This window comes from Channa argus, unplaced genomic scaffold, assembly GCF_033026475.1.
Source record: "Channa argus isolate prfri unplaced genomic scaffold, Channa argus male v1.0 Contig023, whole genome shotgun sequence".
NCBI classification, from domain to species: Eukaryota; Metazoa; Chordata; class Actinopteri; order Anabantiformes; family Channidae; genus Channa; species Channa argus.
In genome coordinates, this window is record NW_027125242.1 from 488,913 (window position 1) to 506,800 (window position 17,888).

General features: G+C 39.7%; 1 protein-coding gene across 4 annotated transcripts in view; it reads left to right on the forward strand.

Moving 5' to 3' along the window:
• The first annotated feature begins 414 nt into the window (after nucleotides 1-414).
• Nucleotides 415-17,888, forward strand: part of daam1a (dishevelled associated activator of morphogenesis 1a) — a 47,087-nt gene continuing 29,613 nt past the window's right edge. For 3 of the 4 annotated variants that reach the window (XM_067495461.1, XM_067495460.1, XM_067495462.1), the window contains exon 1: nucleotides 416-1,017. The gene's annotated coding sequence lies outside the window, so the exon portion shown is untranslated. Of the gene's footprint in view, nucleotides 1,018-17,888 lie in introns of all 4 variants that reach the window. The other variant, XM_067495463.1, reaches the window with a different exon arrangement.

Here is a 17,888-nt window from a genome sequence, read left to right on the forward strand (position 1 = left end):
CTTATTCATTGGCCATAAAAATAACAACAACAGCTGCAATTGGAAACTTTCATGGTTCTAAACTAAATGCATCACTTCCTAATTTACTGCTGATATCTCCATACTGAACCCACACTCCAAGTACTGTCATGACTGTTGTAATCATGTTGCAGAGTAATTGTGTAAGAGCAGAAGAGTAGGCCCATGATAAAGAGGGCAGTAAAAGTCAAACTAGTGCTGAAGGGATCAGCTGTAAGTCACATTATTTGTAATCAGCTGATCAGCAGATATAGAGAGCTACCCCCTCACCACAGACAGACACACACACACACAAACTGTAATGGGAGAGTTCTGGGTGTGACTGGCTCCACCAGGAATGTTGTAGTGTGTGTTTTGAACAATCGTCATACTAAACAGCATGACCCAGGCTGGTCTGTGAGTTTCTCTTTACATTCTCCGTGACAGATTGAGTCAACGCAGACACCAATCAGTGCTCATGCATGGAAACAAATGGAAAGATCTCAAATATAAAAACATACATGCTCAGAACAAATGAAGCAAATGCAAGAGGATGTGTATTTTCCTGGATACCTGCACCTTCCTGGCGTAGTTTGAGGAAATTTCTATCTTAATCAGCTCTTGGTGACTTTTTTTCCTCTTGTGGATTTTGCATATATCCAGTTTGTAACTGAAGAAACATCTTGTGGAATACGACTGCAAATTCAGTTTGCACGTTGTGAATTTGGCTCTAGGTCTACTGGAAGTGTCAGACTGTTTAAGGTTTTAGATGTAGAATTACTTTCTGTTTAAAGTTGAAGCTTCAGTTCTGCATTACACTCAATTAATTTGCTCCTTTTTCTTTGGATTATATAAAGCACGTAAAGAAAACCCACTCATCTAGCGTAGTTTTGGGGCAGCTGAGATGTTTAAGCTACAGTGACCGCTGAGTGACTGATTTATTTATTTATCTGACCCCTGACAATCGCTGATAAAGCTGAACATGGTGTCTCAGTGCATCACATAGAATTGGATCCAAAGGTAAGAAATACAGCACACCATATCTGATGTCCTTGTCTTCTAACAACTTTGTAGAGTATAAGGAAATTCTACCTAAAAATAACTGTTTAAAAAGCTGCATAAAAATTGGCCAGTGGCACTGGTGAACACCATCCTATTAACCATTAGGCCAATCAGGTTATGTGATCTTTATTGTTGCAGCTTTGTTGTGAACAGAAATAAAAGCTGGTTAGAGATCTCTATAATTACTACCAATATATCTCTATACCAGTTTTTGTCAGATATTATTGAACACTTGAATACTATTATGTCACTAACATAGTATCATCAATTCGAAGAACAGATAAATAACCTATGAGGTCTGTTGTTGATTCCATTGTTTTGTATGTACTACACACTGTCTGAAAAAGCTGCCAGTGGCAGCGGCCAGCCTCAAACTAGCACTGACAGTGTGGGACATGCAAAGTTAGTTGTATAGTAATATAAATTTTAAATGACCATACATACTACATAAAACATAACCAATAATTAAATACCAACATGGAGCTCTATTTATGTTTTAGGAACAGTAATGGTGAATCCAGAGGGACACAAGGTACAAGAATAGTAGTCTACATGCAACTCATAGCCATGTGCTGACCACATAAGAAAAAAAGTTTTGAGTAATGTCCACCCTTAAACCACTGCACTAGGCCGTGTTAAAAACTCAGGTTCTTAAATGACTCATTTGGATGTTTATTCTCTGCAAAGAGCTGCAAAGAGCTCCTATGTAGACACACACACACCCGCATACATATATACACACACAGACACACACCCGCATACATATATACACACACACCCTATGCGGGGGTCTGTGTGTGTGTATATATATATACACACACACACACACACACACACACACACACCCGCATTCATATATACTCACACACACAACCACATACATATATATACACACACCCGCATACATATATACACACCCCCGCATACATATATATACATATATACACACACACACACACCCGCATACATATTTATACACACACACATCCACACATATATCCATATCCATATATATATATATATATATATATATATATATATATATATATATATATATATACATACACCCCCACCACATATACACACACACACACACCTTCTCTTCAAGACAGACATTTGTGTTTATAAAAACCTTTGTTTTGACATTTCTACTTACTGAAGTTCTTTTATTAATATTTGTTGTTTATTTGGGTTCAATTTTCATTTATTGTCAGGATTGGTATTAAGGGTGGACCCAAGTGCAACAAGATGAGAGAGGCGTGTGGCAAGAAAATAAACTATTTACAAAAAGACATGGAGAACAAAAAAAAAAAAACTCAGAGGACAAAGACTTAAATTGGAGTGTTTAAAGCTATGGACAGTGAAAATAAGAAATACAGGCCTTAATACAAACACAGGAAACTTGGAAACGAACATAAGCCAAAACTATGGAAACTGAATCTGAACAGGAAAGCCAAACATACAACTAACAAGGATGATGCTAATTAACCAAGGAGTGAGTTTACAAGAACTGAAACAAAAATGCCGGCATGCTACAAAAACCAGAGAACCTAAACATAAATGTAAAAATATTAGCTAGGGGCATAAACACTAAGAATTACTAAATGACTAAGACACCAAATGAAAATCAAACCAAACCTAAGACCAAGACAAACCGGTAACATAGCCAAATAACACTAGCCAGGCAAACCAGAAGGTGACCAAAAGCAAAGAGAATGATATGACAGGGAAAAGAGGGGAGCGCTGGGTTATAAAGGCAGGGGAACAGGTGTAAACAATTATGAATGGTGATGAGTGGTGGAGCTCGAATGTATTAGATTAGTTGATTATTCTCATTGCACAGATAGTGAACTGACTATACCACTATACCAATTGACTATTGACATGAACCACACTGTAACTGCAAAGTAATAGACTAAATATTCAGTGACCATGAATGGGCGTTAAAGTGATTTATAAACGTGCCCAACTTGGAGGAGTAACTAGGTCTTTGGGTAATTGTTATTGTATGCTCAGCTCATTCAGTCCTTAACAAGAATGTGTTCCACACAGAAACAGTCTAAGTAACTTATTTATGTCTTAATGAATACTTCAAATAAGCAAAGGCTGATGTGTGAAGTCAGCAGTTAGTTGGGTCAGGAACCATAGAAGGTAACTACAGTACTTGTGTGCTGAACAAATTGAAAAGAATAAACTAAATAAAAAAACAGTTAACCAAACAAAATAAATTGGATGTCTGCCACACAACAGCTCTCCGGGAGGGAGACAGGAATCTGACTTTTAGATGGGGCAAAAGAATAATGGAACACTGTGTCTTATTTAGCTGTACTAGAATGGTTTATTCATTGCTTGTTCACATCTCATTTCAGTTCACAGTTTGCAGATTTGATTATGGCAGATGGATATGTTTTCAGTCATTCTAGTGGGTCAATATTTGGTCAGGTCCAGAGTGAATTGTGTGAGGCTTCTAATAAAAACATCAGCTCTCCTTTCTGGCTGTTGCCTATGGGTCCATTCACGCTGTATCGAGTTTGTATTAAGGCAGACCCAAGTGAAGAGACAGTGAGAGAGTAAAATAATAAACCATTTTATTGAATAAGGAAAACTTAAAGAGTAACACAAATCACTCCTAAAAGGAGGATATAGAATGGCATACAGCTGGTAGCAAATGCTGAACAAAATGCTAAACACAGACAATCAACACACAAGGGAAAATAACTAAGAAAACACGGTACAAAACAGACCAAACATTGACAACAGAAAGAATACACCGTAAATCTAAATTAACACTGGGAAAACAACTAGAACAAAAACAAAATAAGACCTGGATCAAACCTTGACTACAATGGAGAAACCAAACTAACACTCAGTACAAGACTAGGGAGACAAATGAACAGAAACACACCTAAAGTTGGTGGGAAATAGAGTCCAATTCACAGGGGCGAGGATTACTAGGGTCAGGTAAATCATAAGTTCATTATGTAGGCAGGAAGTGAGGCAAGGATCTGGCAAGGAACTGTGGGGAAAGCTGAAATTAAATAGTGAGGGAAAAAGGTGCAAACAATAATGAATTATAGTGAAAGGTAAAGCTGAAGGAAAGGACAAGAAACTACACTAGGGTGAGTGGAAATTGAAGAGAGAAAAGAACAGAGCAACAAAAAGCAACAACAAAACAAAGAAAATATATCATTAATCATTTCCTCTTATCTCACCTGAAATGATCTGTAGCACTGAAAATAATAATCCAGCTAGCTTGTACCTTGAGGAACTACTCTATATCTGCTTTTGAATGTGTATCTACTGCCAAAGTGTAAGACTATAGATGGAGATGTAACAATGACAGGGATGAGCACAAATACTTACTATCCGAAAGCTTGCCCTTATCTTCCATTTAAACTAAGTCAGGGCTGCAATGACTGCTTTCTTGACCCACTAGAACATTTCCCCTTATACAGCCTTCCCCATACAGATGTTCAGTTGGCCATTTTAGCTGCGTGAACAAGGCCAGTAAAACATGTAATAGAGGTCACTACCTGCAAAATTTCTGCCACTTTGCTGGTGCCACACATTGTGCAAAATTAACACAGGAAAACAAAACTTCACAAAAACAGCAACTATTCAAAGTGAATAGTCATCTGCTTTTTAATATGGCTTAAAGGTTGCAATATTTAAAACACTTCTTCTGTTAGTCTTAATAATGACATGTTTAGAGATATTAGTTTACAGTTTCAATTTGAAACCCTCTAACCCTAACCCAAAAGCAAAATCATTTCATTGGTCAATAAAATATTATATCACTTTAATATTAGTCATCAGTTACAGTTATAGTTTTTAAAATGCAGTGCTGCCCTGCCATGGAGACCTATTGTGGAAAGCAGGACTGCAAATAACAAATGTACATTGGCTGAAATGTACTTGCAAAACTGCCAGGCTAGCTGCAATAAACTTTAATAAAAGTGATGAACATACATAGAAAACAATGATGGACTGATACTTGAATGGCACAGTTTCCATTCCCCACCAGGTGATGATAAATTAGAAAAGAATGTGTCTAAAATCTAAATTTGCCAAAAAAAACTAAGACTGTGTGTCCATTTTTTACAAGAAGCTGATGGGGTAAAACACATTTGGCTTTTTGGTTGTTGGACCTTTAAAATTACAACAGTACTAAAAAGACAAGACAGGTTTGATTTCAGATGAAAAGAGATTACACTAATCTAGTGTTTTTCAAAAACCTGTTTTTACTATCACCACTACAACTCAAAGGCAGTTTTGTAGTGCAGGACAGCTGTGAGATAACCATACGTCATCACATTTTCTCTTTAAATCTCATCCTTAAACTAATTACTGTGGAAGTGCTGGTCTCAGAGCTTTTCAGATTGTTCATCACTTCACTGTCTGTAGCAATGGAGTTGAACAAGTTGCTAAATATGCTACTGTACATTATATAAGGCAATTTTTTCATGCCAATCTCCCATCCCTTGATATCATTATCATTAACAGCAGAGGTTTGGGTTCCCACATATTTCAGTTACCAATGGGTTAGGATGTGACTAGTTCTCACAGACTCCTGTTCAGTTAAATCAATAACTGGAAGTGGGCTCTGTAATTCATGCAAGGAATCGAAGGCACTAGGAATATGATGGATTCACATCCTCCACAAATCTACTTAAATTTCCCTTAAGAAAAAAATCTGGTGTACAGGGTGCAGCTCTTTTAAGAATAAAGTTAAAAAGATGAAAAGTATGTATTCCAGAAGGAATTACCAGAATAAAGAAGTCATAAAGTACTGACAGATGCACTAGCTTATTATTGGTTTTGGTCTTTTGGGGGACTTAAAGATAATGAGCAATAATTTCACATACAAATCACAGAGTTTGTCAGTGATGAATAATTATTATGTTATTCCTGATCATTTATTTCTGTCTGTCAACTCTCATTATATCACTTCTGATATGTCTACTAAATTCCTTTTACATAAATTTGACTTATTATACTCTGCAAAAGCTGGGGCACCCAAGTCTTTCTAAGGCAGGTAAAACTGCTGAAATAGAGGGTCAAAAAACAAACTTATTACAGGTGATCTATTAAGTTATCAAGTCAAGTAATAGAGTAGGAAGTGATCTGTGAAACCTATAGATCTATGTATGATTAAGCTCATAAGTTCCTGTTCCTGTAAGGTTGGTGTGCAGTTGGGTTAAAAGCCATTAACAACACACATTCATTTGGAAAACTTTTAGTGGATCAGTTGCCTCTAAGTGAGGCAGTGTATCCCTTGCAGCTGACATTGATCTTTAACCTCCGTGTGGAAGAGGGGCTGGAAAAAACATACTTTCCCAACATTGATGAATACTGTATTGATTAAACCATGTGAACACTGACCTAAGTGGCTAATCTGGGCAACAAGATACATTCAAACACCATCATCCATCTGTTACACACTCACCCAAACACACAATGCTGATTATTAACAGAATGCTGTAGTAACCACTGATGTGCTGTTATGTAAAAACCTCTCGGCGATTGAGGCAAGGACACGGACAGTATACCGTTAAATATCAACAAATCCTTTATGGAGATCTGTGGTCAGAGTTCCAGTACCTTTTTTTTAAATTTGTGTATTTAGTTGGGTTAAGTGTCAGACATTCCATAAGTTGATCAGCTAACACTTTATTCACATAAATACTGTGTTTTTCAGCCACATGCAGTATTTAGCAAATTTTACATGAGGATTCCCATTTTATGACACTTTATGCTTGGGCTTCAATATATTTCAACAAAATACTGCATTTTTATCAAATGTTGGAAGTAATTAAGTGTCTACTCATTTAGTTACTTCAGTGGAATATTTCTAAGATAAAACAATTACATCCAAAAAGAATCATATGCAGACATCTATGATTTAAACCTGTATCAGCATGACAGAGAAGGGGATCTGAATCAACTGACTTAATTTGGACATCAAGTGAATATTTTCTCCTTTTTCTTCACACTGAAAATCTGAACATTGAAGGGCTTTGACACACCAAGCTGACGGCAAAGAACTAGACCAGCAAAGACCAAATGCTGCATTGGCTCCTATAGGCTTTTATCTGGGCCAACAAACAGCTGATGGGCACGTAGCAGTGCTTTTTCTGTACCTGTGTGGAGGAAACAGCAGAAGATCTGGGACCCTAGATGAAAAACTCAAGGGAAATGCATTATCTTAGAATTTTTACTGTGTCTGATAAGAAGATACAAATGATGGCAGTAACTGGTGATGGTAATACAATGGCATTTTCTTACAAGGCGTTAGAACGTGTTGCTTTGCATACTCCCTTCTGTGTCACGTGCTGACATTCCCGTCGGTGACTGAGACTTGGAGCTTTCAGTGTAATCAATTAGTAACTATGGTGCATTAGTATTTGACCGAAGACGTACAAAGCGGCACGATTTGACATCTTAGAAAGCGTCAATATCTGACGCTGTGGGATGAGAACTTAACAGATAATCCAAATGCTGATTCAATGTGGTAAACTGGAGCAGCTGCAGTGTCAGTGGTGTGAAACACACAGCTAAAAGGCCATCCACTGATGGCCAACCTATGGCTTGTTGGCTTGGCCCTAATAAGTTTTGGATGTCCATCGACACTCAAGTTTCAGTATTTATTACATGGAGCTTAATTTGGTCTTTTTAGGAGGTCTTCCAAATGTTAACATCCATCCATTACTTTTGGATCACTTGAAAGAGTTTTTTTGCCTTTTTTTTGTCAAAAGGGCAAATTAAATCAACTGTGATCCAGTATTTTTAAAAGGTGTTATGTAACGTTTTACTTGAGGTGAAAACTTCCAAGGGAGAGTTAATGCTTTTGATAGGTATTGTAGAGATGCTGAAACATCTCAGTAGAATTGTTACATAAACACATACAGTCCTAATTGCCAATTCAGACTTCAGATTTTTATTTTCTTTTTAAAGTATTAAAACTCCCATATCTGTGTCTGGTTCAGTGACAGTTTCTTCCTGTTCAAGGTGTGGCTCTACTCACCAGTCTGGCAAGTCGACATGCCTTAAAATATAGCTGCGCCTGAATCACCTGTCAGCCCACTCTTGGCTTCGCTATAACCGGTTCTGTATTACTCACTGACTCAGGAGCCAATCATTAATCAGCACTCCTTGAACACATCAGAAAGGCTTTAGTGTCAAGAGCAGAAAGCAGAAAGCATGTTACAGGTGCATTAACCAACCAAATTCAGTTCAGACAACAAGTGATATTGTTCAGAAGGGGGCAACAAAAAGCAACAACAAAACATCAGGCAGGTTGGTAGGACCAGTAGCTGCGCACTGGAAAACACACAGCTCCAAAGCCGTGGACACATGCAGAAAGGGATAGAGAGGGAAAAGCACAACTACAGGAAAGAGACAAATTAAATTTTATGCAGTGGTGGCATTTAAATGCATAGAGAGAAAAGAGTCAGAGGCAGTTCTACCTGTAGTCTAAACCTAAAGCATTATAACTAAGAGCTAGTTCAGGTTGACTGAGCAGCTTTAACTATAAGCTTTAACAAAAAGGAAAGTTTTAAGCCTAGTCTTAAAAGTAGAGATGGTGTCTGCCCCCGATTCTGGATTGGGAGCCAGTTCCACAGGGGGGGGCTTGATAGCTAAAGGTTCTGTCTACCATTATACTCTTAGAAACTCTGGGAACCACAAGTAGGTCTGCATTCTGGGATCGGAGTGGTCAAATTGGAGGATATGGTACCGTGCGGTATTTTAATAGTGATGAAGCTTGAACATTAAGAGCTTTGTATGTAACGAGGAGGGTTTTAAATTCTAGTCGAGGTTTTATGGGAAGCTTTTGGAAAAAACAGACACAGCTATAGGAGCTACATCTATTAGAGATTTAAGGTCAGCTATTAGAGCTGATAGAAAGAACCGACTTCTTTTGCGGTTTCTTATCTCGTTCTGTGGAATTGATTTGTTAATGTGTTTGTGAAATTACTATTCATAAATCTGTGCCCATGGAGAATTATTTGCAAAGTCAAAACAAAAGAACAAGATACTTTGTTTAATGGATGATGATTGCTGTATGGCACTCGTGGAAATTAAACGGATGACAGAGTTCAACCAACTATTTGGTGTGTTTTGTCTCTGATAAAGAAGGTGTCAAGGTTTTTGTTAGGGATGGACCACAGAGAGGAGACAGTGCGAAGGATGAACGAAAAAGGGTTTTATTTGACAGACATAACGACAACCAAAATCGCTCCTAACAGGAGGTAACAAAAAACCCAGGCTATAGCGAGAACAGATACAGAAATAAAACCTAAATGAACACACGGGAGAAACACTAAACTATTAAATAAATAAGGCACGGGTTAACATAGACAACCAAAGCAAGTAAACTAGAAACTACCAAACAGGAGGAAGGGTAATAAACACCGGACAATTTTTAAATCAAAAGAAACCTAAAAGTTTAACTAACGAGACCCACGAGGACAGGCTAAGGGTACTAACAGGAAAACCAAGACACACACACACACACACTCTACGGAATAAATGAACATGCAGACTAAAGTAACAGAGCCGGGGGGAGCACAGAAAACTAACACGGGAACTCAGGGGAGGCAGACATAAACAAACTGAACAAAGAGCGTTAGCAAATAAAGAATACAAAGGCAAACCTAAAACACAAAACCCGGGAGCAACAGGCAGAGAAAATGTCCAAGCAACAAGAGTCCATGAAACATACATACAGATGTGCCGTTGGTGAGGGTAATAACGACAATGACGGCGGTAACAATGACGGCAGCGACCACGTTAATGACGAAGAGGATCTGGCAGGGGAGTGAGGGGAAGACTGAACTTAAATAGAGGAGGGAACAGGCGCAAACCATCAGGGGACAAACAAAAGAGAAGGACTCCACAAACTTAAATCCTAAGAGGAAATAAACAGTGATCGACAATGCTGGTTTGAGCTAAGGGCAAGTTTATTTAGAACGTTTTGTGATGATGTTGCTTATTGGATTAAAGAGGCACATCAGCACAAAGAGGAAGCAAATAGGGCAAGTGACGTGCACTGTGTCTGTGGTTTTCTCAAGTTGATCCAGGAAATCGAAACCAAGTTCTGTTCACTCTGTTGCATCTTTAGCTTCAAAGGTATGCCTTAAGGCTCAACTGGAAAGAGTAGCTTTATTATAAAAGACTGAAGCATTAAGGCAGAAACATGCTCTAGAGGAAGAAGAAGCAGAAAAGGAACAGCAAAGAGGCTAAGCTTAAAGCAAAAAAAGAGAAAATGATAATACAGAAATTTTGGATAAACACCAATGGTTGTCTACTCTACCTCCTGAAAACATTCTCAACTTTAGTGGAGATCATCTGGACTATAGACTCTTCAGAGAATTTGAACACGGAGTGGAGAGTAAAACAGGAAATTTTTTAGAGCAGTATACAAGTGGCCTACCTAGAGAAGTAGTGCATGTTTTCACATGGAACCGTGCCAAGGATACAAAAAGGCCAAGAAACTTTTAAAGGAGCGTTTATCATGATTAGAATTCATCAGGACCCAAAAGGAGCAGAAAACGGAGGAGTGGGAGGCAATGATAGTTTATTAAGAGAGAATGAGCAATAGATGGGGTAGCCGGGGTGGTGATTCGGGGCAGGAGTGAGTGAAGGAGGCGGCCAGGAAGCAGTAGAGCGATCTGGGGGAGAAGAGGAGACAGAGGTGAGCAAAATCATCTACGACACGGAAAAAGATTGAGACATAACTAGAATCTTACTTCGCCAGAGAGCAGAGCAGTGGTGGTGATGTGGAGCCCAAAAGGTGCGGGACAACTAAGGGCAGTCGGGAAAAAACCTAGGGAGAAAACAAACAGCAGGAATCTAACAAAGTAACAAATAAACAAAGTATCAAATCAACAGAAAGAATCAAACAAACAAAACACAACTCTTATCTTCTGGCTTGCGCAAACTCCTCTTCTAAGAATAATCCACAGTGCTTAAGTCCAAACTTAAAACGTAAAGAAACTTAATACTCTGAAAACCAGCAGGGAGTCTCAGGTACACTGTCCAATAGCAGGAATTACCTGAAGTATCAACAGGACAAAAACAAACGTACTCGGATAGAAAAAACACAAGAAAGCCTCACAGGCATGGGACGAGCAGGTAACAGAGAAATAATTTACACATAGAAATCCTAGGTAGACACGGAGACTAGTCACTCAGGGAAACAGGAAAATAATCCGGTGGAGTACAACAGGTGACCAGGGTTTAAGAAAGGGAGGTAACTGGTGTAGGGAATCTAGGCTGATAGGCAGCGCAGCGGGGAGGGAGAGACAGGGAGATCAGAGCGGAGGGAAGAGACAGTGATGCTCACCAGGACAACACGGAGTCACAGTTGTGACAGCGTTTTGCCAATGAATATAAGATCTTCATAGCCTACGTAGATAAGGCCTTAAGTTGGCAAACAATTAAGGCTGAGGATAGTGAACTCCTTTTCTCTTTTGCTGACCAATTGTGGAAACGCCAATTCCAGATTTGGAATATATAGGAGTTTGAAGCTGCATCCGAGTGTTTCTAAGCTTTCATACAAGTTGAGAAAGAAGTGGAGGAATGTGTTTTTTGACATTCATGAGTATTATGAGCACAAGGCTACGTTTAAAGACCTAGTGGAGTTTGTAAACGTTGAAACCCAGGTCGTACTGTACCCTTACTCTGGGGACATAAGGGACAGACCTAAAGAACACATAAGGTTTCATTCAAGTATCAAGCCTAGGAGGCCATGTGGTAGTAAGATGAGCTTCACGTGGGCTTTAGGTGAATATTCAAAAGGATGTAAGGCCCTTCCAGTATCATCAAAGCCTCGCCTAGGTCTTGTCTTTTTTGCCACAAAGAACATTTTGAATACTGTAAAACTCCATAATTCTTCTCACAAGTATAAGATAGCTTTACTCTTTCAGAGTAAAGAGCTTATATTTTAAGGGTCCAGGACACAATTCTGTTAGGATAAATGAACGATGGACTCTACTCTAAATTGTAGCTATTAGAGAAAGAATTTACTAGATCCTCCCCCTAAATATTACAGATAGATCTTCATGTACAACAGTGCTAGAATCATCAAAAAGGCCCCAATCCCTCTTAGACTGCATTTTACCCATAGATCTGAGCTAACTTCAATTATTACATCATTTAAACCAACAACCTGTCTGCTAGACCCTATTCCAACTAAGCTGCTAGAGGAAGCTTTACCCTTAATAGATACATTCATATTAGATATCATCAATCTATCTTTAGAAACAGGCTATGTACCACAGGCCTATAAGTTAGCTGTAATTAAACCACTACTTAAAAAACCCTGTCTTGACCCAAGAGTTTTAATTGTAATCTCCCCTTTCTTTCTAAAATTCTTGAAAAAGTAGTTGCAAAGCATTTATGTGACCTCCTGTACAGGAATGATTTGTATGAAGACTTTCAGTCAGGTTTAGAGTTCATCGTACAGAAACAGCACTGGTAAAAGTCACCAATGATCTTCTCTTGGCATCAGATAACGGGCTAGTCTCTATACTTGTTCTGTTAGATCTTAGTGCTGCATTCGATACCATTGATCACAACATTTTATTAGAGAGACTGGAACTTATGAAATTGGGATTAAAGGAACTGCACTAGGTCGGTTGAACAGGAGAGGAGAGTGATAGCTAAAGGCTCTGCCTCCCATTCTAACTTTGGAAATTCTGGGAACCACAAGTAGGCCTGCATTCTGAAATTGAAGTGGTCTACTGGGATGATATGGTGCTATGAGGTCATCTATATATGATGGAGCCTGACCATTCAGAGCTTTATGTGTAAGAAGCCGGGTACTAAATTCTATTCTAGATTTAATGAGTAGACAATGGAGAGAAGCTCCAGAAGCATGCTTTAAGCTTTATTAACTGATTATTTTTATCTGGTTTCATAGATAAATATAGCTGGGTATCATCAGCATAGCAGTGGAAATTTATGGAGTGTTTTCTAATTATGTTGTCTAAAGGAGACATATATAAAGTAAAAAGTATTGGTCCTAACACAGAGCCTTGTGGAACTCCATAGCTAACCTTTGTGTGCATGGAGGATTCATCATTAACATGAACAAATTGAAATCTATCAGATAGATAAGATTTAAACCAACCAAGTGCAGTTCATTTAATCCCAATTTCATGTTCCAGTCTCTGTAATAAAATGTTGTGATCAATGGTATCAAATGCAGCACTAAGATCTAACAGAACAAGTATAGAGACTAGTCCATTGTCTGATGCCATGAGAAGATCGTTGGTGACTTTTACCAGTGCTGTTTCTATACTATGATGAACTCTAAATCCTGACTGAAAGTCTTCATACGAATTATTCCTATAAAAGTGGTCACAAATAAAGGGACGATTAGATATTGCTCTGTAATTGGCTAAAACACCTGGGTCAAGACAGGGTTTTTTATGTAGTGGTTTAATTATAGCTAACTTATAGGCCTGTGGTACATAGCCTGTTTCTAAAGATAGATTAATGATATCTAATACGAACGCATTGATTAATGGTAAAGCTTCCTTGAGCAGTTTATTTGGAATATGGTTGGTATAGATGAGATAATAACTGAAGTTAGCTCAGCGAGATCTATGGGTAAAAAGCAGTCTAAGAGGGATTGGGGCCTTATTGATGTCTGCACTGTTATACATTAAGATCTATCTGTAGAATTTTGGGGGAGGATCTAGTGAATTCTTTCTCTAATAGCTAAAATTTTATTCATAAAGAAAGTCATGAAGTTATTGCTGGTTTGAGTTAAGGGAAAATTAGGCTCAACAGAACTATGGCTCTTAGTCAGCCTGGCTACAGTGCTGAATAGAAACCGGGGGTTGTTCTTGTTTTCTTCTATTAATGATGAATAATATCTTGTTCTGGCATCATGGATCATCTCATAATAAATGAGTCCAGTAATGCATGGAGAAACCAAGACGAAAGATGTTTGGAAGAATTGAACTGTGCTTGCCCCCCAGATGCACAGATTGTGGCAAGATTTATTCCAGAGTCATAGTTTCCATATCTGTGGTGGAAAATATTCTAGAGAGTTCATTGGGCTTGCAATTTCTGGCACCAGAATAAGTTGAAAAACAGGTCCCAATGGGCTTGAAAGTCTTTTAGCTGGGTGTTTTAGATTTTTATGATCCATCCACATCACAAAGGTTTCTCTGCTCCCTCCAGCTAATGATACCACTTTTGTAGGGCCAGTTTTACTACCAATAACTGCTAGTTGCCTATATCATAATTGTCTTTGAAAGGGGATAGGCAGAAAGAGAAAAAAGGTGGAGTCATGAAAGAACAAAATAACAGCTCCGACGCCAGAGTCAGATACATCCACTTCCACTATGAACTGCCTGGATGGGTACTGAAGTAAAGCAGTGTTTGAGGGTGCTGAGATCCAGGTGTATGGAATATGGAACAAGTTGAGACGATGTAGTGGTGGTGCCAGAAAACTGTAGCCATAGATGAACTTCTAGTATAAGTTAGCAAACCTGAGGAAATGTAGAAGCTAGTTCCTGTTTTCAGGATGAGCATATTTTCTCACCAAGATCACCTTTTCTGGGTCAATCTGGATTTTTCTAGCAGATAGTATTAACAGCAGGAACAAGACAGTAGAGGAGTGAAATTCCTTGATGAACAGCGTGTTCTGTGGGAATCTCTGAAAAAAACTGCTTTGACATTTTGAACGCTCAGGGAGGTCCCAGGAGGTATGAGTTATGCAGATATAATGCAGATATAACAGTCTTGTTTCCCCTTCAGGAGCCCAAAAGCAGTGGAGATTAATGGAAAGAGGTACTTGTTCTTAAGAGCAATGTCAATAAAGTCCGGGAAGAAGAGTGCCATCCTTTTTGCCCAAAAAAAACAACCTGGCCCCTGCTGAAGAGGAGTAGGAATAATGTGTCTTGTTAAATACCTCTTAAAGATCGAGGTACTGGGGGTGTGTGTGGAGACTGGGGACGAGGCTTCAGCTCAGAGACGGAAAGAAAGATAACTTACTCCACAGTTTTTTTGCTGTCCACCTAGTTGATATGATTGTGCTTCTGCAGCCAGGTGTTTTTCACAATGAAAGGGAGATAAGGAGGTCAATACCAGAAATATCATTAAACACCAGCTATTCATGTTGATTGCCAGAACCAGATATTTGTATAGTCTCATTCATAATTTCTATTTGGTGAAATAGATGGTTGTCTAGGGCTCAAATGAAAAGTGGTTGATGAAGGGAGAGAAGCTTCAGTATCACCTCCCAAATCCACAAATGCACAGAAAGTGTGAGACTTGATATTAAGAGTGAGTCTTTGACCCCATAAGGGGAATCAGTGTAGAGCTCAGCCGGGTTTTCCCGACTTCTACTGAGCCTTTCCTTTTAACAGACAAGATCATACTATTGTATATGCCCTGGAGTGCAACAGTATAGATATAGTCTTTTCTGAGAGAAAGATCTGATTAGTGACCATAGTAGTTTTGTTGGATTTGTGTAGGGATTGCCAAAGACCAGGAGAGGAAAAAGAATGACAAGATGGGGGTTTGGTTTCCCTGGTTCACCTCATCATTCACACATTCATCAATCAATTCTGGATAATGGTTAAAGATTATTTAATATGATTATAAACCCAAACCAAAAAGAGAATGATACAGTAATCCAGAATGACCAGAGATATTCAGCTGAACTGTTGAGTTGTACAGCCTTACAGTGGTGGGAATAAAAAATTTGCAGTACTGATTCCTCTTACACTGAGGGTGTATTAGTACACCACTGAAGGAGCTACACAGATGCACTCTCAGATGCAGGGGGTGAGAGGTATTTTCCATAATGCATGTCAGCTTGGCTAACATCCTCCTCTCCCCCACCTGCTCCACAGAGTTCAGGGATATTCAATTAATTGGCAAAGCACTGGTCTCCTTCTGTTTTCTCTCTGGCTCTGCTCTTCAGGCTTTCATGTTGAACAAGTAGACATGACCTTTGCTCCTCTCTGTTTCCTGAGATCCTGAGATAAAATCCCTCTTCTTCTTGTTCAGTAGGGTTTTTGGCTGAGGGGTCACCTAGGTTTTGTCAATGGAGAAGCACAATACCCTCCATGTTTACAGTGTTCTCCACACAAAATATAGTCCGTGATGTAGTGGGTCAGGCTGTTTATGTCATCACCATGAGACCCACACTGTGTCTCCCAGTCTGTGGTCTGGAAACACTCTCTAAGTCTCTCACTGGCCTAATCAGTCCACACTTTCACAGACATCTTCTGTGCAGGCTCTCTTCTTACCCTGGGTGTATATTCAGGGAGCAAATGTATCAGGTTGTGATCAGATTGACCAAGTGGGGGGAGGGGGACAGAGGTGTATGCAACTTTGACATAATCATATAGCAAGTTCAGCGTCTTGTTCATCCCGGTATGGCAATTCACATACTGGGTGAAAGTAGGGAGAGTGAAAGAGAGCAAGATGCAACTTAAGTCCCCACCGATCAGAGGCACGTGTTGAGTGAAATACAGCTGCTGCGTCAGCAGAGGGAGTGATGTACAGATTAAATACTTCTTCTTCTTCTTTTCCTTTCGGCTGCTCCCTTCCGGGGGTCGCCACAGCGAATCATGTGCCTCCATCTAACTCTATCCTCTGCATCCTCTTCACTCACACCAACTAACTTCATGTCCTCCCTCACTACATCCATAAATCTCCTCTTTGATCTTCCTCTAGACCTCCTGCCTGGCAGCTCCAACCTCAGCATCCTTCTACCGATATATTCACAGTTTCTCCTCTGAACATGTCCAAACCACCTCAATCTGGCCTCTCTGACTTTATCTCCAAAACATCTAACATGAGCTGTCCCTCTGATGTCCTCATTCCTGATCCTGTCCATCCTCGTCACTCCCAAAGAGAACCTCAACATCTTAAGCTCTGCTACCTCCAGCTCTGCCTCCTGTCTTTTCTTCAGTGCCACTGTCTCTAAGCCGAACAACATTGCTGGTCTCACCACCGTCTTGAACACCTTTCCTTTCATTCTCGCTGAGACTCTTTTATCACACAACACACCTGACACTTTTCTCCACCCGTTCCAACCTGCCTGCACTCGCCTCTTCACCTCTTTTCCACACTCACCGTTGCTCTGAACCGTTGACCCTAAATACTTAAAGTCCTGCACCTTCTTCACCTCTGCTCCCTGTAACCTCACCATTCCACCTGGGTCCCTCTCATTGACACACATGTATTCTGTCTTGCTGCGGCTAAGATTCATTCCTCTGTTTTCCAGAGCAGACCTCCACCTCTCTAGATTTTCCTCCACCTGCTCCCTGCTCTCGCTACAGATCACAATGTCATCTGCAAACATCATAGTCCAGGGAGATTCCTGTTTAACCTTATCTGCCAGCCTGTCCATCACCAGAGCAAACAAGAAGGGGCTCAGAGCCGATCCTTGATGCAGACCCACCTCCACCTTGAACTCCTCTGTCACACCTACAGCACACCTCACCACTGTCTTACAGCTCTCATACATGTCCTGCACCACTCTAACATACTTCTCTGCCACTCCAGACGTCCTCATACAATACCACAGCTCCTCTCTCGGCACCCTGTCATACGCTTTTTCTAAATCTACGAAGACACAATGCAACTCCCTATGACCCTCTCTGTACTTCTCCATCAGCGTCCTCAAAGCAAATACTGCATCTGTTGTACTCTTTCTAGGCATGAAACCATATTGCTGCTCACAAATACTCACCTCTGCCCTTAGCCAAGCTTCCACTACTCTTTCCCACAACTTCATTGTGTGACTCATCAGCTTTATTCCTCTGTAGTTGCCACAGCTCTGCACATCTCCCTTGTTC